This window comes from Arachis hypogaea, chromosome 11, assembly GCF_003086295.3.
Source record: "Arachis hypogaea cultivar Tifrunner chromosome 11, arahy.Tifrunner.gnm2.J5K5, whole genome shotgun sequence".
NCBI classification, from domain to species: Eukaryota; Viridiplantae; Streptophyta; class Magnoliopsida; order Fabales; family Fabaceae; genus Arachis; species Arachis hypogaea.
Genome location: NC_092046.1, coordinates 135,190,321 through 135,216,380, shown reverse-complemented (window position 1 = coordinate 135,216,380; position 26,060 = coordinate 135,190,321). Strand labels below are relative to the sequence as shown.

The following is a 26,060-nucleotide window of genomic DNA, read 5'->3' as shown; positions in this document are numbered from 1 at the left end:
GGAGGTCACGCCGTCTTGAGGGAGGGAGTTCGTTGTTCTGATTCCATAACTAACGGTAATCCTAATTTGTTTCAAATTTCAAATTAGAAAGAAATCAAAATTAATTAATTACCCATAATTTAATTTTAATTTCAATTAAACCCCATTGTATGTATTGTACAATAAAGATATTGTCTCCTCATACTTTCCCGAATAAAAAAGGACCAGAAAAGGTATCGTCGTCCAAGAATGCATTGGATCCCCAACGGTTCAATAAACCCATGCCAGCAATCAAATATAATAAAAAAAGAACTCAGAAACAGACAAAAATGGCAGCTTCTTAGCTTCCATCCCAGGTCACGTTCACAGGATTATTGGCATAGAAACCACTTAATGTTGACGAAGAAAGTATACATAGAAAACATGAAATAGTTGTAATTTAAATATGAGAAGAATGCAGAAAATCAGAATTAAGGAGATTGGATGCAATGCCGGGAGGAAGAAGTCAACATAAACTCTCTCTCTCTCTCTCTCTCTCTCTATATATATATATATATATATATATATATGCAGCCACTTAATTATTTGCTTATTATGGTTGGAGCATTATTAATTCATTTGTTTACTAGTTTATATGGTATATATGTTTGTAACTTGTAAGCATTTGAAGTGAAGCTAGGGATTAGATTAGATTACGAGTATGTTCGAACGGGATTCATGGAGTGGCCCACTAGAGATTCATGCGGCGGACGATGATAAAATCCACAACATGCTGCAGCAACGCGGACTTGACAAGGCCGCGCTGTTGCGGCCACTGGACGAGACTGAAAGGAGCTGGCTCCTCAGTCCCGAACACAAGAGTAAAATGAATAAGAAGATGAAAAACATGGATCTTGGCTGCATCATCATAAGTCGCAAAATATTTCTCTGGATGATTGCCACCATTGCCATCTCTGCCTTCACTGCCGGCTTTGCCACTCTCATAGCCAAGACCGTCCCCCGCCACCACCATAAGCAACTACACTCTCGCCCTCCACAAGGCGCTCTTGTTTTTCAATGCTCAACGCTGTAACACTCGTCAAATCCTTTTCTTTTTCCGTCTAAATCCTCGCTCTCAACTTCTTTATTCATGCTTTTCTTTTTTAAAATAACTCACGGCACCAGAAAATTAATGAACAAAATTTTACTATAATCATTTAATTATATAAAAAATTTTCATGTTGTAATGTTGTATATATGAACACATCTTTTGAAACAGAAAAAGTATTGTGAAAATTAGTAAAGCTAATTTTAGAAAATATATAAATAAATAATAACTAAATAAAATGAGAGGTAATAAAAAATTTTAGTTTATAACCTTAGAATTTTAGTGGTTGAAAAAGAGAAGAATTATATACCTCTAATTGACGGATGGTTCATATTGAAGAGACTCACCTATAAATTGAGTTTTTCTTTAATTCATTTCAATCAAGTCATCCAGATAGAATAACATAATATTTCTTTGAGTAGTTTTCTCCTATATATAGAGAGAGAAGTGTGTTCTCCTTTTGTCAAGAGAGAGTGTTATTGTAGTCTCCTTGTGATAGAGAGAAGTTGTAATTCTCAAAGAAAGTTATTCAATTGTTTCCATATTTTATACAAATTTCTAATTTTTCATCTCTATATTTTGCTGTGTCATTTGTCTGGTACCTAACAGTGGTATCAGAGCCTAAGGTTGCTGATTAATTTTCTTTTTTTTTTTCCGCTGCGAGTTACCGTATAAAAAATGACAGCAAAGTATGAAATTCTGAAATTCAGTGGGAGTAATTTTTCCATATGGAAATTGAAGATAAAAGCCATTATGAGAAAAGACAATTGCGTGACAGCAATTGAAGGTAGACCCACTGGAATTACAGATGAAAAATGGAAGGAGATGGACAACAATGCTGTTGCAAACTTACACTTGGCACTAGCTGATTCAGTTTTATCAAGTGTAGCAGAGAAAAAGACAGCAAAGAAAATTTGGGATGCTCTCACCAAATTATATGAAGTCAAGTCACTTCACAACAAGATATTCTTGAAGAGAAGACTTTATACTCTTCGAATGAGTGAATCCACATCGGCAACGGATCACATCAACAATCTAAATACGCTATTTTCCCAACTCTCATCGTTGGAATATACCATAGCGGAAAACGAACGTGCAGAGCTCTTACTTCAAAGTCTACCAGCTTCATATGATCAGCTTATCATTAACTTAACTAATAATGTTTTGACTGATTATCTTTCTTTTGATGACATGGTTGCTGCGGTTCTTGAAGAAGAATCTAGGCGCAAGAATAAGGAAGATATATTAGAAAGCTCAAAACAAGCAGAGGCTTTGTTGATGACAAGAGGGAGATCAATGGAGCGTGGTTTCAGTGGGAGTCAAAGTAGACCAAAGTCACAAAGTAAGAAGCAGGTCAAATGCTACAATTGTGGAAAGAGAGGGCACTTCAAGAAAGATTGTTGGAATAAGAAGAGTATAGAGAAGATTCCAGAAGGATCAAGTTCTCAAGGATGTGTTGCGAGCACCTCTGATGATGGAGAAATCCTGTATGGCGAAGCAACAATTGGTTCTAAAGGTAGCAAACAGCTCACTGATGTTTGGATTGTTGATTCAGGAGCAACATGGCACATGACTCCTCATCGTGATTGGTTTTGTACATATGAACCTGTCTCGGAAGGATCGGTGTTTATGGGAAACGATCATGCCTTAGAAATTGTTGGAATGGGTACTGTCAAAATAAAAATGTTTGATGGTTCTATTCGTTCACTTCAAGGGGTAAGACACGTGAAAGACTTGAAGAAGAATTTGTTGTCGATTGGGCAATTGGATGAACTTGGTTGTAAGACCCATATTGAAGGTGGGATCTTAAAAGTTGTTAAAGGAGCTCTTGTGGTAATAAAAGTAGAAAAGATTGCAGCAAATCTATACATGCTTGTGGGAGATACTTTGCAAGAGGCAGAGGTATCAGTTGCTTCAACAAGCCAAGAAGAAATGACAATGATATGGCATTGCAAACTAGGCCACATGTCAGAACGAGGCTTGAAGATTCTTGTAGAACGTAATCTCATTCCCGGGCTCAAATCGGTAAACTTACCGTTTTGTAAGCACTGCGTTACAAGCAAACAACATAGATTGACGTTTGGTAGATCAACTGCTCGGAGCAAGCACATATTGGAGTTGATTCATTCTGATGTGTGGAAATCGCCGGAGATGTCCCTAGGAGGAGCAAAATATCTTGTATCATTTATTGATGATTACTCTAGGAGGCTATGGGTGTACCCGATCAAGAAAAAGTCAGACATGTTTGCGATGTTCAAAGAGTTCAAAGCAAAGTTAGAACTTGAATCTGGAAAGAAGATCAAGTGTTTAAGGACAGATAATGGAGAAGAATATGTTGATGGTGATTTTCTAACATTTTGCAAGCAAGCAGGTATTCAACGACAATTCACAGTTGCATAAACGCCTCAGCAAAATGGTGTAGCAGAGCGAATGAATAGGACTCTCCTAGAAAGAGCACGAGCTATGTTGCAAACTGCAGGTTTAGCCAAGTCTTTTTGGGCAGAAGCTGTTAAAACCGCCTCTTATGTGATAAATCGGTCACCATCAACTGCAATTGGATTAAAGACACCAATGGAGATGTGGCAAGGTAAGCCACCTAATTATTCTTCTTTACATATATTTGGTTGTCCTGTGTACGTGATGTACAATTCCCAAGAAAGAACAAAGCTAGACCCAAAGTCTAGAAAATGTATATTCTTGGGTTATGCTGACGGAGTTAAGGGGTATCGCATGTGGGATCCCACTGCCCGCAAGGTAGTTGTCAGTAGAGATATGATATTTGTAGAAGATGAATTGCAAAAAGAACAAGAAAATGATAGCACTATTAAAGAGATAACCACTGTTCAAATAGATAAAAAATGCAAAGAAGGTATTGACTTCAATGAAATATTTTCTCCAGTGGTGAGACTAACTACTATTAGAGTAGTTTTGGCTATGTGTGCTGTATTTGATTACATCTAGAGCAATTAGATGTAAAGACTGCTTTTCTTCATGGAGAACTTGAAGAAGAGATATATATGCTCCAACCAGAAGGTTTTGAAGAACAAGGAAAAGAAAACTTGGTTTGGAGGTTAACTAAATCTCTGTACGGTCTAAAACAGGTGCCAAGGTGTTGATACAAAAGATTTGATTCTTTCATTATTAGCCTTGGATACAACAGACTTAGTTCAGATCATTGTACTTATTACAAGAGGTCTGGTGATAATGATTTTATCATTCTGATGTTGTATGTGGATGACATGTTGGTGGTAGGTCCCAACAAAGATCAAATCCAAGAATTGAAGGCACAGTTGGCTAGGGAGTTTGATATGAAAGACTTGGAACCAGCAAACAAGATTTTAAGGATGCAAATTCACCGAGACAAAAAGGATAGGAAGATTTGGCTATCGCAAAAGAATTATTTGAAGAAGATCTTGCAACGCTTCAACATGCAAGAATGTAAGCCAATTTCAACCCCACTTCCTATGAATTTTAAATTATCCTCAAGTATGTGCCCTAGTAGTGAAGCAGAGAGGATGAAAATGTCTCGAGTACCGTATGCATCAGCAGTGGGAAGCCTTATGTATGCCATGATCTGTACAAGGCCAGATATTGCTCAAGCAGTTGCGGTGGTAAGTCGATTTATGGCAGATTCGGGTAAAGAGCATTGGAATGTTGTTAAGAGGATCTTGAGATACATCAAAGGACCCTCAAATGTTGCATTATGTTTTGGAGGATTAGAATTCATTGTCAATGGATATGTCGACTCAGACTTTGCAGGTGATCTTGATAAACGAAAATCTACTACAGGCTATGTGTTTACACTTGCAGGAGGAGCTGTGAGCTGGCTATCTAAATTACAGACTGTTGTAGGTTTATCTACTACAGAAGCTGAATATATGGCAGCTACACAAGCATGCAAGGAAGCTATTTGGATCCAAAGGTTGATAGAAGAACTCAGGCACAAACAACAGAAGATTTCTGTGTATTGTGACAGTCAGAGTGCCTTGCACATTGCAAGAAATCCTGCCTTTCATTCAAGAACAAAACACATTGGAGTACAATATCACTTTGTTCGGGAAGTAGTAGAAGAAGGAAGTGTTGATATGCAGAAGATTCACACTAAAGATAACCTAGCAGATGCCATGACAAAACCAATCAACACAGAAAAGTTTGAATGGTGTAGATCCTCATACGGCCTATGGAATACATGAGCAACATGAATTTTGAAAATTTATCAAAATTAGCTTTAAGTGGGAGATTGTGAAAATTAGTAAAGCTAATTTTAGAAAATATATAAATAAATAATAACTAAATAAAATGAGAGGTAATAAACAATCTTAGTTTATAACCTTAGAATTTTAGTGGTTGAAAAAGAGAAGAATTATATACCTCTAATTGACGGATGGTTCATATTGAAGAGACTCACCTATAAATTGAATTTTTCTTTAATTCATTTCAATCAAGTCATCCAGATAGAATAACATAATATTTCTTTGAGTAGTTTTCTCCTATATATATAGAGAGAAGTGTGTTTTCCTTTTGTCAAGAAAGAGTATTATTGTAGTCTCCTTGTGATAGAGAGAAGTTGTAATTCTCAAAGAAAGTTATTCAATTGTTTCCATATTTTATACAAATTTCTAATTTTTCATCTCTATATTTTGCTGTGTCATTTATCTAGTACCTAACAAGTATGTCTTATCCACTATTCCTAACTTTCTTTTCTTGCAAATTAAACTATTTGTCTTCTGTTACTCCTATATATAGTAATAGCATATCAATTTTCTTTAATCCATTTTGATATTATAAGAAAAAAATATCATTTTTCTGTACAAAATAATAAGCAGGTAATATATATATATATATATATATATATTTTTAAATGTTTGTTATTTTTTTTTAAATATATCTCAAACATTTAATTTTATTTAATTTTATTTTTAATATTTTTTATTTGTATCATTTTTTTAATTTTTAATTTTATTCTTAATATTTTATATAGAGTTAACATCTAAAAATATTTTTGACATAAATACTAATAATAAAATTAAATGTAATTAAATATTAAAAATAATTTAAAAAAAACATAAATTTATGAAAAAAAACCATATTTTATGCTAATACGTAATATATATAACACAACTCTAAATTAATTGTTTATACCACGCATCATCAAATTAAAGTTATATAACTTCCTTATTATAGACGCTTACTCTCTCACAAAAATACGACGGCGATGGAGGGATCATTTCACCAAGTATTTTTTTTTTCAAAAATATTAGTACATTAAAATTAATTATTAAAAATTTAAAATTAATTATATTAATTATTAAAAATTTAAAATTAATTATATTAATTTAAAATTAATCATTATTATATTTATAATAAATATATATATTTTTAATTTATTATATTTTAGTATATATTTTATATTAGTAATTAATTTTAATATATACATAATTTTTTTAGTGTTTTTTATTCCTTGACTTATTCCCTCTTTAGTCTTTATATCTCTTTTTCACTTTTCATTTTCATAATAAAGATAAAGTATCTACTATTTTTATCTTCTTTTAAATGCTACAATACAAATATTTTTTCTCTCTGGTTGAAGATATATATAAATATTACATATTTAATAAATATTATTACTTTTTATTAATATTTAATTATTAATAATAATTTATATTTATATTTAACAAAATTTACATATATAAATTAATAAAATTTATTTATTTAAAATAATTTAATGACTGTGTGGAACAAATATATATATATATATATATATATATATATATATTAACCGTTGTCATGCATAGACTACATATATAAATAGAATTTCATTACACATTCAAGCAATTTTACATCCAAGTTTATCCAAGTTATTTAGTTTACGTGGTGGAGTTTTGTCTTCTTCTTCTTTCTCCTCCTCTTGCTTCTTCTTCTTCTTCTCCTTCTCCTTTTTCTTCATCTTTTTTTTTCATTATCGTCATTGTCATCGTTACCACCACCATACCATCACATCCATCTCCCTTCCTCCTTCTCCTCCTCCTCCTGTTTTTTTTATTTTAATTTCTTTGATCTCCTCCTTCATTTTCTTCTTCTTCCTTCATCATCATTATCGTCATCACCAACAACACCAATATTTTGCTAACATCTTTGTTGATTCTGATTCTCTGTGGTGATTGAATGAACCGAAAATATTATCAAAACAAAATTATTGTATAATACCAAATGAACCAAAAATGGTTTATTATATAAATTCAAATTTAGAAATGCACACGTCTCGAATGAATCGAAAATATTATTAAAACGAAACCATTGTATAATACCAAATGAACCGAAAATTGTCCATTATATAAATTCGAATTCAGAAACACTTGCATCTCGAATGAACCGAAAATTAGTTCAAAACGAAACTATTGTATAATACTGTTCCATTGCTCGTAATCCAAAATGGGACGGATATGGAGTGCACCAGGATAGAGGGGTTGCGGGGGCCTGGTCTTGGATGGATTCTAGTATGAGAGCTTCTCCGGGTCACCGAGTTGAGGAAGCGGTGGGGCCACCTGCAAGGACTCCAACGTTCAAGTCAGTGTCCGTATAAGAGGCGGCTATTAGGGATATGTTAGGTGACGTACCTTTGGAGAGGGGTAGGTCCCTCTCCTCTTATAGTCCGTACTCGGGTGGGCCTCTTGGGGCCAGGCCCACTTTTCTGGAAGCTTCTGCTAGCTGTCCAGGTTCCACGTGGATTGGGAAGGGACAGTAAGTCCCTTCCTAGCTTGGGTCGCGTGACCCATCGGGTCGGCCGCTCGGGCGTAGACCCGGGTCATCGTTGGGCCGGATCAGAACAGTGCCCCAATGTGCCAGGTATGGCGTAGCTCGTGGCTAGCATGTTTGAGCTGCTTGCCCCCACCGGTCTAGTTCTCTAGGGGTCAGTAATCTGTGGTAGAATTCGTGCCCCCAAAGCGCGTGGTCTTTGTCCGTTACTAGAGACGTTGTCTCGATTCTCGGGCCGAGCATTTAATGCTCATTATGGCTGATTTGAAGCTTGGATGAAAATTCCATTTTACCCTTGACCTTCGCGCTTTTTTAGTGGCAGTTAATGTTCTTCCTTCTCTCGCTTCGCTCTTTATTCCTTTATTTTGCTTCCAACCTTTGGCATTTTCTCCAGGCTTCTCTTCTTTCTCAACGCATTCACTCTAGGCTTTTCCAGATTCGCTTTCCTTTAGTGTCGCTGCACTTTCTTGGAATTCGCTCTTCTTCATCTCCTCTTTCCCTGGTAAACATTACCTATCTTTGTCTTTGATGGCTTAATCCTGGTTTCATTTCTGCCCGCATCTGTTGCATGCTTCTTTCCTTTCTTAGGTTTGCTTCTTTCATTGCTTAGGTTGTTTGTAATTCTTCTTGTTTGGGTTGCGCTACTGCTTAATAGGTTATGGGGGGGTGCCATTAAGTTGATAGCTTTTTTACTCTTGATTGACCATAGATTAGTATACTGTAGAACGTAGCGCTAGTTTTGGTTTACCCGACTTTCCGTCCTCCCGAGCTTGACTTTGAATGGTGCCCCCACTGTAGGTATGGCAGTGCGGCCCGTCCCAAGAGTTCCCGTGGTGGATTGTTATCTTTGGGTCACCTCAGACGTCAAGGATTCGGCTTCTAAAATAACTCTCGAGGAGCTCTAGTAGTTCCAAAACTTTGACCTGCTTTACGGAGGGGTCCCGAAGAGGAGAACTATGGTACATTCGTTCCCGGTGACCGGGAGCGTATCTGCCACATTTACATGGACATTCCTCGAATCGCTGATTGGCTATGGTTGTGCAAACCCATGTTCACCAACTTACGGAACGCCGCATCCCGACCTATTGGAGCTTCGGGGCTGGGGCCAACTTCTTAATAAAGAGTACTTACAAAGGGTTAAGCCAGCAAAGTCGGAATATCGCCGATGTACTGTTGGCCATATTTGGTAAAAACAACCTCAATCCCCATCTATTAATTGGTGATCGCGAAACGGGTAGAAGCTATGTAGGTAAGTTACTGGGTAGCCGTTACTTCGTAGCCACTTGTGATTCCTTCTTGCTTGATTTGTTTAAGTTGCATTCTGTAACGACTTTACTTTTCGGTTTTCAGTGTCCATGGCTGCCGAGCAGGTGGGTCGAACAGCAGCGACAGCTCGGTGACCTCTTCTGCCGAAGCTCTGACCTCCCCAGCCCCGAGGTACAATCACACCCACAGCCTTAGGAAATCATTGGCACTAGTGCTGGCGTGGCTCCTCAACCGGAAGAGATTCTCGAGGAGGACTTGGGTCCCGAGGTTACCATTGTTGAGAACCCTAGGAAGAGGAAGTCTGCCTCTAGTTTAGAGGGAGTTCTCACTGTGATGGAGAGGAACTTCAATGCTGGGGGCTTCATCGATTCCCAGCTTCTGCCGGGCACTGAGGAGTTCTTCCATGACGGGGATTCAAGACCATCAAGGATGGCAAAATCATTGATATCCCAAGAACTTGATTTGTAACCTTTGTATTTCGTACTTCTTGTGATTGGGCCAATGTGGCGCCTTGTTTTGTATGGTATTTTAGAGCCTGTGGATTAGGAGCTCAACTTTTTACCACTTTGTCATGAATCGACTATTATTAGGCCGATGTCATGCCTTTAATTTTTAACCATTTTTATTCACATGAAATTTTGGTTTTATTGGTCTTGTTCCCGTTTGGCTTTAAAGTCACTAGCCGTTATATGTTGGGTACTTAAGATTTTGTTGGCTTCCGGGGTGATCAGTCCCGAAATGCCACGGGGTCAATGATTAATCACATTAATAGCAACAAAGAGAACAACATTAAAAACGATAGAGAAATAATCGTATTAAATATACGATGGGAATGATATCTTTAAAACAAAAGGCGAGAAACCGAAAAGTAAGAAGTAAAAGCAAGGTACTAGAATAGAGGACAGCTAGTCATTGGGTCGCATGTCGCATATTACAAGTAGAACCTTTTCAGGTTTGTTGCATTCCACGTTCTCGGCACCTCTCTTTCGTCCAAATGATCTAACTTAAAAGCCCCTTTGCCGACCACTTCTTTCACCCTGTAGGGGCCTTCCCAATTAGCTGCTAGCTTGCCTTCTCCTAGGGTCGGAAACCCAATGTCGTTGCGTCGTAACACCAAATCATCTGGCTCGAAACTCCTTTTTAGTACTTTGGCATTGTACCTTAAAGCTACCCTTTGCTTCAACGTAGTTTCTGATAGGTGGGCCATTTCCCTGGTTTCATCAATTAGATCCTTCTCCACTACTTCCTTAACCCCACCGAGGAGTAATCTTGGGCTCGGTTCCCCTATCTCTATAGGAATCACCGGGTCGACTCCATAGGTAAGCTGGAAGGGCATTTTTCCGGTGGAGGACTGTGGCGTCGTCCTATAGGACCATAAGACTGAGGCGACCTTGTCAGCCCAGGAGCCCTTTTTCTGGCCGAGTCACTTTTTCAGGCCTTTGAGGATGATCTTCTTTGTAGCTTTTACCTGGCCGTTGCTCTGCGGATGCTCAACTGAAGAGAACTTCTACCTAACTCCTAAGCCCAAAAGGAACTCGCCAAATTTTTTATCCGTGAATTGCGTCCTGTTGTCTGAGATCACGACCTCTGGTATTCCGAACCTAGAAACCACTTCCATCCACATGAACTTCCGGCAATTTATCGATGATATACTTGCCAACGGTTCTGCCTCAACCCACTTGGTGTAGTAGTCGATAGCTATAATTAGATACTTAACCTGCCCGGGACCTGTTGCAAACGGACCCAAAAGGTCGACTTCCCACTAAGCAAAAGACCGGGAGGCCAACATTGAGCTTAACTCCACCATTGGGGATTTGTGGAAGTTGGCGTTCTCCTGACATTTCCTGCATCTTTTCACGAACTCCTTTGCCATTCAACATCATTGAGGGCCAATAATATCCAGCTCTGATGAGCTTCCTGGCCAGTGCCTTTTCCTCAATATGGTGGCCACAACACCCTTCATGGACTTCGCTCAAGACGTAGTCCGTTTGGTCGGGGTGCAGGCACCTCAACCGCGGTTGGCTGAACCCTTGCCTGTACAGCTGGCCTTGTATCACCACGTACTTTGTTGCCTATCATTCTTGCCTTCTTCTCGTCTTCAGGGAGTTCAACGCCCTCCAGGAAATGGAGGATTGGGTCTATCCACGAAGAAAGGTTCATTGCTTGTCTTACACACAGGGTCACCGATGGTTCCTTTACCAACCCCTGGATTAGAAATCGGTTCCCCGTGGCTGGCTTCGTGCTTGCCAGCTTCGATAATAAGTCGGCCCTGGTCTTCCTCTCCCTAGGCACATGCTGGACCATGACTTCTTCAAAACCTTCGCACAACTTTCTCACCTTTTCCAAGTACTTCTGGAGTAGGGAATCTCTGGCCTGGTTGGTTCCGTTAACCTGAGAGGTTACGATTTGTGAGTCACTGTTGACCTCCACTCGAGAGGCTCCGACCTCTTTGGCTAGAAGCAGGCTCCCTATCAAAGCTTCATACTCTGCCTGGTTGTTGGAAACCGGAAAGTCAAACTTGATTGATTGCTCATAAATCATTTCGGTTGAGCTTTCAAGGATTATCCCTACCCCTCTAAACGCCTGGTTGGAGGCTTCGTCGACATGGAGCTTCCACTGTGTGTTCGGATTCTCGGGGGCATCCCCTGTTACCTCTACCAAGAAGTCCACCATCGCCTGGGTCTTGATCGCGTGCCTCGGTTTGTACTGCAAGTCATATTGGGACAACTCGACCGCTTACGTCATCATTTGACCGGCTAGGTCTGAATTTTGTAAAACTTGGCGAATGGCTTTGTTGGTTCTTATGGTGATTGGGTGCCCTTGGAAGTATTGCCTTAGCCTTCTAGACAAGATTAGTAGAGCGTAAGCCAGCTTCTCGAGCTTGGTGTATCTTAGCTCTGCTCCTTGTAACACCTTGCTGATGAAATAGACAGGCTGTTGGATCTTGTCTTCTTCTTGGACGAGGACGGCCGCCATGGCTTGGTCCGTCACCGCCAAATACAAGAACAGCGTCTCGCTTTCCTTTGGCTTTTTGAGGACAGGTGGTGCCGAGAGGATCCTTTTGAAATGGTTGAACGCCTCTTCACAGGCTGGGGTCCATTTGAAGGGTATTCCTTTTCTCATCAAATTGAAGAAAGGGAGGGCTTTTGCCACCGATGCCCCGAGAAAACGGGACAAAGCCGTAAGCCTTCCCGCTAGCTTTTGTATGTCCTTGACGCAACCTGGACTTGTCATTTGCAAGATGGCCTCACACTTGTCCAGGTTAGCCTCCACCCCCCTTTGTGTAATCATAAAACTAAGGAACTTCCCAGCTTCCATGGCAAAAGCGCATTTGAGGGGGTTAAGTCTCATGTTGTGCTTGCGAAGAGACTTAAAGACGGCATCCAGATCGCCGACCAAGTCACTTGGCTCGACAGTTTTAACCAAAATATTGTCAATGTAACCTCGACCGTGCTTCCAATGAGGTCGCTAAAAACCTTGTTCATCAGCCTCTGATAAGTGGCTCCAGCGTTCTTCAGTCCAAACGGCATCACTTTATGAATGCCATTTTTTTCTCGTTGGGTCGGTGCATGGGTATTTGGTTATACCCAGAATATGCGTCCATAAAACATAGGAACCGATATCCTGCCGCTGCATCTACCAGGGCATCAATGTTAGGAAGGGGGAAAAAGTCATTTGGACACGCTTTGTTGGGATCCGAGTAGTCGACGCACATCCTCCATTTCCCGTTATCTTTCTTAACGAGAACGACATTCGACAACCACGTCGAGTACTCGAGTACCCTAATGAATCCTGCTTCTAGAAAGCTGGCCGTCTACTTGGACACCTCGTTAGCCCTTTCTTGTGACATTTTTGTTCGTCGTTGCGCTACAGGTCTAGCATCTGGTTTCACGGCAAGCTGGTGAGACATGAACTCAGGGTCCACCCCTGGCATATCGGCCAGGTTCCAGGTGAAGAGGTCACCGTTTACTCTGATGGCCTCCATGAGGGGCTCTTTTAGGTTGTGGGGAAGGTTCTTGTTCACGAAAGTGAACTTTTTGTCTGTATCCCGGACTCAAAATTTTTCCACATTCCCCTGGGGTTCAGGCCTCGGTTTTTCACTATCCTTGCATCCAGATTGGCTAGAAAAACCCATATGCCTTCTTCGACTTCTTCCTCGAGCAAAGACTAGCGTTATCACAGGCGACTGCCGTTTCCAGATCTCCCCTGACGAAACCGACGATTCTGTTGTCCGTGATGAACTTCATCTTCAAAAAATTTGTGCATATTACAGCCGAAAACTCATTAATGGTCTTCCTCCGCAGGATGACATTGTAGGCTGTGGAGTCCTTCAAGACAACGAACTCTGCGATAACCGACCTCTTCCCTCCTTCTGCTACACAGATCGGGAGGGTAACTATTCCGTCGGGTTTTATGTAGTTGTCGCCCAGACCTACGACCCCATGTTGATGGATCTTTAGATCGGCTTCTCTAAGTTCGAGGGCGTCGAACACATTTCGGAACATGATATTAGAATTAGCGCCGGTGTCGATAAGAATCCACTTGACTAAGCCTGTCGATAAGAATCGGCTTCTCTGAGTTCGAGAGCGTCGAACACATTTCCGGTAGGTCCTGAAACTATTGATCTTCTGGGACGAAGGATATCTTTGGGGGCTCTTTTGATTGGGTCTTAAGGCTTCCTGATGACACAGCCAAGACATTAGCGTCCTTTCTCGCTGCCGACCTTGACCTGGGGGGCACATCTCCCCCTATCACAACGTTGATGACCACATTGGGGGCATTGTCGGTATTATCGGTGGGCCCCTGCCTTGGCTTCACTGCCCTACTGCGATCTTCCTCGGAACGTTCGCGTTCCCTCCTCCTGGGTTCCCTTATGAACTGGGAGAACTCGGTCAGCTTCCCTTCGTGAATGGCTTATCTAAGGCGTCCTTCAAGTCGAAGCAATCCTGGGTTTTGTGGCTGAACCTTTGTGATAATCACAGTACAAGCGCTTGTTCCCGCTCGTCCTGTCCTTCAGCTGTCGAGGCTTCGACAGGATTCCCTTATCTGCGATCTGTTGGTAAATTTCTACAATAGGGGTCGTGAGGGGGGGTATAGTTCGTGAATTTTGCCACCCGGGGGAACGACTTGAACTGTTTTCCCGATGCCCCATCCTTGGGGGGATCTCTCGCTTTCTCTGGATACCCGGGCTGGTGGGGAGGAGGGTTGGTTGGCTGCCTTTTTTGGTTGCCACTACCTGGCTAACTTCTTCATTATTGATGTATTCTCTTGCCACGTTTTTGGATTTCCTGCATTGTCCATACAGGCTTAGTAGTAAGATGCTTCCTAAAATCTTCGTTTAATAAGCCATTGGTCAGACATAGGCTGGCCATTGAATCAGTCAGGCCATCAATTTTCAGGCATTCGTCATTGAATCTGTCAAAAAATTTTCTGGATGGCTCCTCGACTTTCTGGGTAACTCCCAAAAAGTTAATTGGATGCTTAGCCTTAGCGATGCACGTGGTGAACTGTGCTAAAAAGCTACGAGTTATATCCGAGACGGCCGTAATGGACCCTTGCAGAAGTGCGTTGAACCACCGGATCGCGGGCCTGCTAACGTTACCGGGAAGGCTCGGCACCTCACTGCGTCGCCCACGCCTTCCAGGTTCATCCTAGCTTCAAAGGTCGTCAGGTGTTCCGAGAGATCTTGGGTCCCATCATACCTCATGTCCGTTGGCTTGTCGAAGTGTTTCGGCAGCCAAACTTTAAGGATGGAGGACTGGAAAGAGGTTACTCCCATGATGATGGGTTCTCGTTGTCTTCTTGGTCTCTCTCGGTGGGTCAGCCTGTGTTCTTCTGACCCGTCTTGGTTCGTGTGAGACTGTGCGTCAGTTCGATGTCTGTCATTTCCTCGATGGCTTCTGCCCCGAGCTTCCGACCATTTCGAAGGAAATTGGGTGCGAGAGAGACTTAGGCTAGGACGGTAGCGGTCCTTCGCTGCCAGCTCTCTTTCGAGATTCTGCATCCGATGGCGCAGCTCCTGCAAGATTTTAAAGTTCTCGTCACCTGTGCCCCCCGAATAGGTGTCTCTCATGAGAGCTGGAGGGCGGGTCATCTCTGCGGGAATGGGTTCCCGTGCACTCGCGAGAGGAAGCCACAGAAGCTAACCTATTCATCAAGCGGGTTCCCTCCTCCTCACATATTAGTATTATTTATATGGGTTTTGCTAGACAATAAAAAATTTGAACAACATAAACAATGAGCTGATTTATAGGCTACAGAGGATTAAAAAAAAACCACCCCAAATTAAGATAAAAAAAATTCTTTTAACTCTACTATTGAAAATTTTAACTATGCCCTTCCCTTTTAATTCTAATTATACTTCCTTCTAGTCCCTCGACTGTTGTATGAAGAACAAATATTTCATTTGCATGAAGAACAAACATCCCATTTATATTAAAAATAAATATCTCATTTACATGAAAAATAAACATCTACGTGCGTATATAAAACTTCTGCTGCATACCTTCTCATAGCACGTTCAGCATGTTGCTGTAGACGTAGCCTTTTACATCCATATCGTGCAGCATTATGAGGTTCACGGTGAAGATGGCAGAGGAAGAAGGGAAGGAAAAAGCGAGAACCGCCATGAAATCTTGCGGTAGAAGCCGTGAGAAGCGAGAACGGAATGGACATGGCTTTGAACAATACGTTGGCATCGAGGTGGTTGTCGTTGTTGTCAACGGTGGTGGTGAGCTGCAACAATAAAGACGGGGTTGGTGTACGGTCGGCACATAGATGGGCAGCACAAAAAATAACGCACGGCACGATCGAACATTTGCGGAGATGTTTAGGCGACGTCAACGGACAAATGGGGGTGTCAGCTGGGTGGAGTCTGATCAAAGAGAGAGAAAGTGAAGCCACACTTGATGATGCCTCTGGAGACCGGTAGAACAACAAGTTTGTCCGGTAGGTGTATCAACAAACCCATGTCATCCTCATTATCTTCAATGAGATATGTTTTACAGTAAACGTATTTGTACCTTACGGAGAACAAGTCATCTCTTCTATAAGTATAAGGTCATCCAATTCTATCAAAATCAGTTTCAAAAATTAAAGATCGAAGATCAATACTGTGCATGTGAACCCACCTTGGTGAAGAATAATCTTCCTTCAACCGAAAGACACATACAGAGAACTCACCAGATTTAAATCCAACCAAATTCATGTAACCGCATGCAGGCGTAAGAACGTATCCATAATGACAAGGTTCCGGCGGCAACGGAGACAAGTCATCCTTCATGCACTCTTCCTTCAGATAAAAATGCAGTGTCGTTTTGCTTCCGATCCAATAAATTGAGTCCTTGAAATAGGTCGCCCTATGGTAATCAACAGGGAAGGTAGGTGGGAAGGAACACCTGCGCTTCCACACACCGGATTCCGAAGAGTAAATCATGGTTTGGAAGCATTCATTCTTTGAATTCACGCCATCAAAAATGCAGATAACCTTATAACCAAGAAAACGCATGGAATCAAAAGCTAGAGAGTAATGCAAATTTAATGGATCAAACGATGGAAATCATGAGGGCAAGGTTTTCTTGTCTTCGGTGGTAGGGTTATAGATAAACACGGCATCTTCCGATTCGAGCAGCATCAAGCCATTGCAAGATTGTGTTGTCAGTGAAGAACGTAGATCGGGGTTTTGGAGAAGAATGATAAAAAGGATGAGCGATAAGTTTTCTTGTCTAAGTAGAAGAATTTAACTTCCTGATACGATCCAGTGTCGAGGGCAAGATCTAACAACAAACTGGGAACTCTTTGTTTTACGGTGGCGTGGCAACGGCTGAAGAAAGGATCGGAGATGAGAGAGAGCCACCGTTTGGAGACACATTTGAAGATTATGATATCTCTGAGAGGCACATAAATAAGGATTTGAGTGAGTAAGTAATCATTTCCTTCAATTGTTTCCGCTAAAGAAGAGATTAACCCTTCGTTGTCACTCATGGTTGTTCTTCCCTTTGCTTTCAATCTTTCATGAGTGTGTTACTGTTTATATATATATATATATATCTCACTTTCAATTAGGATAAGGAGCTAAGCAAGATAACTTTTGAATTTGAGAAAATATAGGAAAGAACGGTTTTTTAACAACGTAAAGTAAAAAAGAAAAATTTATTTTAATTTTAAAAATTAAATTTTGAATTAATGAGATATTATTAGGGTATAATTAGAATCAATTTCTATCAATTAGTATTATTTATATGGGTTTAGCTAGACAATAAAAAATTTGAACAACATAAACAATGAGCTGATTTGTAGGCTACAGAGGATTAAAAAAAAAAACCACCCCAAATCAAGTTAAAAAAAAATCTTTTAACTCTACTATTGGAATTTTTACTATCCCCCTCCCTTTTTATTCTAATTATACTTCCTTCTAATCACTTGACTATTGTATGAAGAACAAACATTTCATTTACATGAAGAATAAACATCCCATTTATATTAAAAATAAATATCTCATTTACATGAAAAATAAACATCTACGTGCGTATATAAAACTTTTGCTGCATACATTCTCACAGCACGTACAGCAAGTTGCTATAGACGTAGCCTTTTACATCCATATCGTGCGGCGTTGTGAGGTTCATGGTGAAGATGGCAGAGGAAGAAGGGAAGGAAAAAGCAAGAACCGCCATGAATCTTGCAGTCGAAGCCGTGAGAGGCGAGAACGGAGTGGACATGGCTTTGAATAATGCGTTGGCATCGAGGTGGTTGTCGTTGTTGTCAACGATGGTGGTGAGCTACAACAATAAAGACGGGCTTGGTGTACGGTCGACACGCAGATGGGCAGCGCAAAAAATAACACACGGCACGATCGGACATTCGCGGAGATGTTTAGACGACGCAACGGACGAATGGGGGTGTCAGCTGAGAGGAGTCAGATCAAAGAGAGAGAAAGTGAAGCCACACTTGAGGATGCCTCTGGAGACCGGTAAAACAACAACTTTGTCCATTAGGTGTATCAACAAACCCATGTCATCCTCATTATCTTCAATGAGATGTATTATACTGTAAAGGTATCCGTACCTTACAGAGAACAAGTCGTCGCTTCTATAAGTATAAGGGCATCCAATTCTATCAAAAGCAGTTTGAAAAATTAAAGATCGAAGATCAATGTTGTGCTTGTGAACCCACCTTGGTGAAGAATAATCTTCCTTCAACCGAAAGACGCATACAGAGAACTCACCAGATTCAAATCCAGCCAAATTCATGTAATCGCATGCAGGTGCAAGAACGTATCCATAATGACAAGGTTCCGGTGATAACGAAGGCATGTCATCCTTCATGCACTCTTCCTTCAGATCAAAACGCAGTGTCATTTTGCTTCCGTTCCAATAAATTGAGTCCTTGAAATAGGTCGCCCTACGGAAATCAACTGGGAAGGTAGGTAGGAAGGAACACCCGTGCTTCCACACACCGGATTCCGAAGAGTAAATGATGGTTTGGAAGCATTGATTCTTTGAATTCACGCCATAAAAAACGCAGATAACCTTGTAACCGAGAAAATGCATGGGATCAAAAGCTAGAGAGTAATGCAAATTTAATGGATCAAATAATGGAAAGCAAGAGGGAAAGGTTTTCTTGTCTTCGGTGGTAGGATTATAGATAAATACGGCGTCTTCCGATTTGAGCAGCATCAAGCCGTTATAAGATTGTGTTATCAGTGAAGAACGTAGATCGGGATTTTTGGAGAAGAATGATGAAAAGGATGAGCGGTAGGTTTTCTTGTTAAGTAAAAGAATTTCACTTCCTGATACGATCTAGTGTCGGGGGCGAGATCTAAGAACAAACCGGAAACTCTTTGTTTTACGGTGGCGAAGCAGCGGCTGAAGAAAGGATCTGTGATGAGAGAGAGCCACCGCTTGGAGACACATTTGAAGGTTATGATATCTCTGAGAGGCACACAAATAAGGATTTGAGTGAGTAAGTAATCGTTTCCTTCAATTGTTTTCGCTAAATAAGATATTAACTCTTTGTTGTCACTCATGGTTGTTCTTCACTTTGCTTTCAATCTTTCACGAGCGTGTTACTGTTCATATATATCTCACTTTCAATTAGGATAGGGAGCTAAGCAAGATTACTTTTGAATTTGAGAAAAGATAGGGAAGAACGTTTTTTTTAACAACGTAAAGTAAAAAAATAAAAATTTGTTTCAATTTTAAAAATTAAATTTTGAATTAATGAGATATTATTAGGGTATAATTAGAATCCATTTATGTCAATTAGTTTATTTATATGGGTTTCGCTAGACAATAAAAAATTTGAACAACATAAACAATGAGCTTATTTGTAGGCTACAGAGGATTAAAAAAAAACCACCCTAAATCAAGTTAAAAAAAATTCTTTTAACTCTGCTATTGGAAATTTTAACTATCCCCCTGATGAGCGGATAATTTATACGCTTTTTGGCATTGTTTTTAGTTAGTTTTTAATATGTTTTAGTCACTTTTTATTATATTTTTATTAGTTTTTAAATAAAAATCACATTTCTGGACTTTACTATGAGTTTGTGTATTTTTCTGTGATTTTAGGTATTTTCTGGCTGAAATTGAGGGAGCTGAGCAAAAATTTGATTCAGGCTGAAAAAGGACTGCAGATGCTGTTGGATTCTGACCTCCTTGCACTCGAAATAGATTTTCTGGAGCTACAGAAGTCCAAATGGTGCGCTCTCAATTGCGTTGGAAAGTAGACATCCAGGGCTTTCCAGAAATATATAATAGTTCATACTTTGCTCAAGGATAAATGACGTAAACTGGCATTCAACTCCAGTTCCATGTTGCATTCTGGCGTTAAACGCCAGAAACAGGTTACAAGTTGGAGTTAAACGCCAGAAACAGGTTACAACCTGGCGTTTAACTCTGGAAACAGTATAGGCACGTGTAAAGCTCAAGTCTCAGCCCCAGCACACACCAAGTGGGCCCCAGAAGTGGATTTCTGCACTATCTATCTCAGTTTACTCATTTTCTGTAAACCTAGGTTACTAGTTTAGTATTTAAACAACTTTTAGAGATTTATTTTGTACCTCATGACATTTTAGATCTGAACTTTGTACTCTTTGACGGCATGAGTCTCTAAACTCCGTTGTTGGGGGTGAGGAGCTCTGCTGTGTCTCGATAAACTAATGCAATTATTTCTGTTTTCTATTCAAACACGCTTGTTTCTATCTAAGATGTTCATTCGCACTTCAATATGATGGATGTGATGATCCATGACATTCATCACCATTCTCAACCTATGAACGCATGACTGACAACCACCTCCGTTCTACCTTCGATTGAATGAGTATCTCTTGGATTCCTTAATCAGAATCTTCGTGGTATAAGCTAAAATCCATTTGCAGCATTCTTGAGAATCCGGAAAGTCTAAACCTTGTCTGTGATATTCCGAGTAGGATTCAGGGATTGAATGACTGTGACGAGCTTCAAACTCACAAGGGTTGGGCGTAGTGACAGACGCAAAAGGATCAATGGATCCTATTCCAGCATGAGTGAGAACCGACAGATGATTAGCCGTGCGGTGACAGCGCACCTGGACCATTTTCACTGAGAGGACGGATGGTAGCCATTGACAACTGTGATCCACCAACACACAGCTTGCCATAGGAGGAACCTTGCGTGCGTGAAGAAGAAGACAGGGGGAAAGCAGAGATTCAGAAGACAAAGCATCTCCAAAACTCCAACATATTCTCCATTACTACATAACAAGTATTTAATTCATGCTCTTTTATTTTTCGCAATCCAAACTGATAATTATAATTGATATCCTGACTAAGAATTACAAGATAACCATAGATTGCTTCAAGCTAACAATCTCCGTGGGATTCGACCCTTACTCACGTAAGGTATTACTTGGACGACCCAGTGCACTTGCTGGTTAGTGGTACGAGTTGTGAAAAGTGTGATTTACAATTCGTGCACCAAGTTTTTGGCGCCGTTGCCGGGGATTGTTCGAGTTTGGACAACTGACGCTTTATTTTGTTTCTTAGATTAGGAAATTTTTTTCTTTTTTTAGAGTCTTCTATTATTGTTTTTGGTTGAAATTTTTTTTAAAATCCTTATTTTCTCTTTTTAAATTTTTCAAAAATTTTATAAACTGATAATTGAGTTTTTTTGTTTGAGTTTAGTTTCATATTTTAAGTTTGGTGTCAATTGCATGTTTTTATTTCCTTTTAAATTTTCGAATTTGTGTTCATTGTTCTTTCTTAATCTTCAAGTTGTTCTTGTTTATTTTCCTTGTTTGATCTTTAGTTTTTCTTGTTTTGTGATTTTTCTTGTTTTTCTTGTGCATTTTCGAATTATTAGTATCCAAAAAAAAATTATAAATAAGATATTTTATACATTAAATACCTTTATTAAAACACTTTAAATTTATAACTCAATTGGCTAGAGCGTTGTGTCTATGTTCTTGTGAATAGTTGCTCCTTTGAGTCTTTCTTTCTAAAATCTTTTCAAAAATAAATTTTCTTTGATTAAATCTTGCGTCAAGTTTTAAGTTTGGTGTTTTCTTGTTAGTTCTTATTTAACTTTCGAAAATTAGTTTTTGGTTTTCTAAAAATTTTAAGTTTGGTATTTTTTTTTTTGTGTTCTTGAGTCCTTTGAGTCTTTGACTTTTTGTTCTTCGTGTTCTTGTGAATCTTCAAGGTGTTCTTGAGTCTTTCTTGTGTTTTGATCTTAAAATTTTTAAGTTTGGTGTTCCTTGGTGTTTTTCCTCCAAATTTTCGAAAATAAGGAGCATTAGATCTAAAAATTTTAAGTTTTGTGTCTTTTTATTGTTTTTCTCTTTCCTCATTGAATTCAAAAATAAATTTTTCCTTTATTTTAATTGATTTTTCGAATTTTCCTTTTAAAAATTCATATTTTATTTTAAAATTTTTTATTTTATCTTATCTTAGTTTTAAAATTTCAAAATTCAAATCTTTTTCAAAAAAAATCATATCTTTTTCAAAATCTTATCTTATCTTATTTCAAATTTCAAATTTCAACTTCCAAAATTCAAAATTCAAATTTCAAAATTCAAATTTCAAAACTTTTTAATTTAAAATTCCTTATCTTCTCTTACCTAGCTTATCTTATCTTTTCTAATCTCAAATCTTAAAATCAAATCTTTTTCATATCTTTTATTTTATTTTATTTTATTTTATTTTATTTTCTTACAAGTATCTTTAATTTTAAGACATATCTTTTTCAAAACTTCCTAACCAATTTCTCTCTCTTCAATTTTTTTTTCGAAAATCCTCACCCACATCTTTTTCAAATCTTTTTAATTAATTAATTTAGTTTTTAATTTTTTTTATTTATTTTTCTTCAAATTTTCGAAATCATAATCAATTTTTCATTTATTTTATTTTATTTTAATTTCGGTTTTCAAAAATAAAAAATAAAAAATATTTTATTTGCAATTCACAACATCTCCCTTTCTCCATCATGGACCTAAGTGGAAATGAACAGTCTAGAAGGACTCTGGGGTCATATGCTAACCCCACTACTGCTTCATATGGGAGTAGTATCTGTATACCCTCCATCAGAGTCAGTAGTTTTGAGCTGAATCTTCAGCTCATCATCATGGTGCAGCAAAGTTGCTAGTATTTCGGTCTTCCACAGGAAGAACCTACAGAGTTTCTGGTACAGTTTTTACAAATTGCTGACACAGTATATGATAAGGAAGTAGATCAGGATGTCTACAGATTATTACTGTTTCCATTTGCTGTAAAAGATCAAGCTAAAAGGTGGTTAAATAACCAACCTACAGCAAGCATAAGGACATGGAAACAGTTATTAGACAAATTCCTGAATCAATATTTCCCTCCAAAAAGGATGACACAGCTAAGGCTGGACATCCAAGGCTGTAAACAAGAGGATGACGAATCCCTTTATAATGCCTGGGAGAGGTACAGAGGGATGCTAAGGAAATGCCCCTCTGAAATGTTTTCAGAGTGGGTGCAATTAGACATCTTCTACTATGGGCTTACAGAAGGAGCTCAGATGTCCTTAGACTACTCAGCTGGTGGATCTATACACATGAGGAAAACTATTGAAGAGGCTCAAGAGCTTATTGATATAGTTGCCAGAAACCAGCATCTGTACATAAGTAATTGATCCTCCATAAAAGAAGAAGCCAAAGTAGTATCTACTGAACTCGGTCTTCCAGAACAAGTTGCTGAACTCAATCAACAATTGTGCTTTCTAACAAAACAGCTAGCAGAATTCAAGGAGATGCTACAAGACACAAAAAATGCTAATAAAAATATGGAAGCACAATTGAATCAGACAAAAAAGCAGTTATCAAAGCAGATAACAGAAGAGTGCCAGGCAGTTCAATTAAGAAGTGGAAAAACATTAAATACCTCACTTCAGAGCAGTAGAAAGCCAAGAAAAGAATAACTGACAGAGGATGAGCAAAATATCATCCAAAATCCCTCTGAGAACAATAAGAGCCCAGAGAGGAATGATTCTGGCGCTCAAACGCCAGAAAAGAATGGAGAGCTGGTGTTAAACGCCCAACCCATACTCAGTTCTGGCGTTCAAACGCCACAAACAAGCAAGGAGTTGGCGTTAAACGCCCAAAGGAAGCTCAGTTCTGGCATTCAAACACCAGGAACAGGTAAGGAGTTGGCGTCCAACGCCAATCCAGCTTCCACCCCTGGCATTCAAACGCCAGTGAGGGATCAGACACACACAAGTACTGATAACAACCCCTCTAAAAAGGATTCTCCAACCACCTCTGTAGGAAATAAACCTGCAGCAACCAAGGTTGAAGAATACAAAGCCAAAATGCCTTATTCTCAAAAACTCCGCCAAGAGGAGCAGGATAAGCAATTTGCTCGCTTTGCAGACTATCTCAGGACTCTTGAAATAAAGATTCCGTTTGCAGAGGCACTTGAGCAAATACCTTCTTATGCCAAGTTCATGAAAGAGATCTTGAATCATAAGAAGGATTGGAGAGAAACTGAAAGAGTTCTCCTCACTGAAGAATGCAGTGCAGTCATTCTGAAAAGCTTCCCAAAAAAGCTTAAAGATCCCGGGAGCTTCATGATACCATGCACATTAGAGGGTAATTGCACCAAGACAGCTTTATGTGATCTTGGGGCAAGTATTAATCTAATACCTGCATCCACTATCAGAAAGCTTGGTTTAACTGAAGAAGTCAAACCAACCCGGATATGTCTCCAACTTGCTGATGGCTCCATTAAATACCCATCAGGCGTGATTGAAGACATGATTGTCAGGGTTGGGCCATTCGCCTTCCCCACTAACTTTGTAGTGCTGGAAATGGAGGAGCACAAGAGTGTTACTCTCATTCTAGGAAGACCTTTCCTAGCAACTGGACAAACTCTCATTGATGTCCAAAAGGGGGAAGTAACCCTGAGAGTCAACGAGGACGAGTTTAAGTTGAATGCTGTCAAAGCCATGCAGCATCCAGACACACCAAAAGACTGCATGAAAGTTGATCTTATTGACTCTTTAGTAGAGGAGATCAACATGGCTGCGAGTCTCGAATCAGAGCTGGAAGACATCTTTAAGGATGTTCAGCCTGACCTGGAGGATTCAGAGGAGTTGAAAGAGCCTCCGGAAATTCCACAAGAAGAGGAAAAACCTCCTAAACCCGAGCTCAAACCATTACCATCATCCCTGAAATATGCATTTCTGGGAGAAGGTGACACTTTTCCAGTGATCATAAGCTCTGCTTTGAATTCACAGGAAGAGGAAGCACTACTTCAAGTGCTAAGGACACACAAGACAGCTCTTGGGTGGTCCATAAGTGACCTTAAGGGCATAAGCCCAGCTAGATGCATGCACAAGATCCTATTGGAGGATGATGCTAAGCCAGTGGTTCAACCACAGAGGCGGTTAAATCCAGCCATGAAGGAAGTGGTGCAGAAATTGGTCACCAAGTTACTGGAGGCTGGGATTATTTATCCTATTTCTGATAGCCCCTGGGTGAGCCCTGTCCAAGTTGTCCCCAAAAAGGGTGACATGACAGTGGTTCATAATGAAAAAAATGAATTGGTTCCTACAAGAACAGTTACAGGGTGGCGCATGTGTATTGACTACAGAAGGCTCAATACAGCCACCAGAAAGGATCATTTTCCTTTACCATTCATAGACCAGATGCTAGAGAGACTAGCAGGTCATGATTTTTACCGCTTTTTGGATGGCTATTCAGGTTACAACCAAATTGCAGTAGATCTCCATGATCAAGAGAAAACTGCATTTACATGTCCATCTGGAGTATTTGCCTACAGAAGGATGCCATTTGGGCTGTGTAATGCACCTGCAACCTTTCAGAGATGCATGCTCTCTATTTTCTCTGATATGGTAGAAAATTTTCTAGAAGTCTTCATGGATGACTTCTCAGTATATGGAGACTCATTCAGCTCCTGTCTTGATCATCTAACACTAGTTCTGAAAAGATGCCAAGAGACTAACCTGATTTTAAACTGAGAAAAATGTCACTTTATGGTGACTGAAGGGATTGTCCTTGGGCATAAAATTTCAAACAAGGGAATAGAGGTGGATCAAGCTAAAGTGGAGGTAATTGAAAAATTACCACCACCTGCTAATGTTAAGGCAATCAGAAGCTTTCTGGGGCATGCAGGATTCTATAGGAGGTTTATAAAAGATTTTTCAAAAATTGCAAAACCTCTAAGCAACTTGCTAGCTGCTGACACGCCATTTGTGTTTGACACAGAGTGTCTGCAGGCGTTTGAAACTCTGAAAGCTAAGCTGGTCACAGCACCAGTTATTTCTGCACCAGACTGGACATTACCATTCAAATTAATGTGTGATGCCAGTGATCATGCCATTGGTGCAGTATTGGGGCAGAGGCATGACAAGCTTCTGCATGTCATTTATTATGCTAGCCGTATTTTAAATGATGCCCAGAAAAATTACACAACCACAGAAAAAGAATTGCTTGCAGTGATTTATGCCAT

The 26,060-nt window shown here is 39.6% G+C and overlaps 1 pseudogene; it reads left to right on the top strand.

Moving 5' to 3' along the window:
• The first annotated feature begins 679 nt into the window (after nucleotides 1-679).
• The window catches only part of LOC112721873 (endoglucanase 25-like), a 65,614-nt pseudogene continuing 40,233 nt past the window's right edge, over nucleotides 680-26,060 (top strand).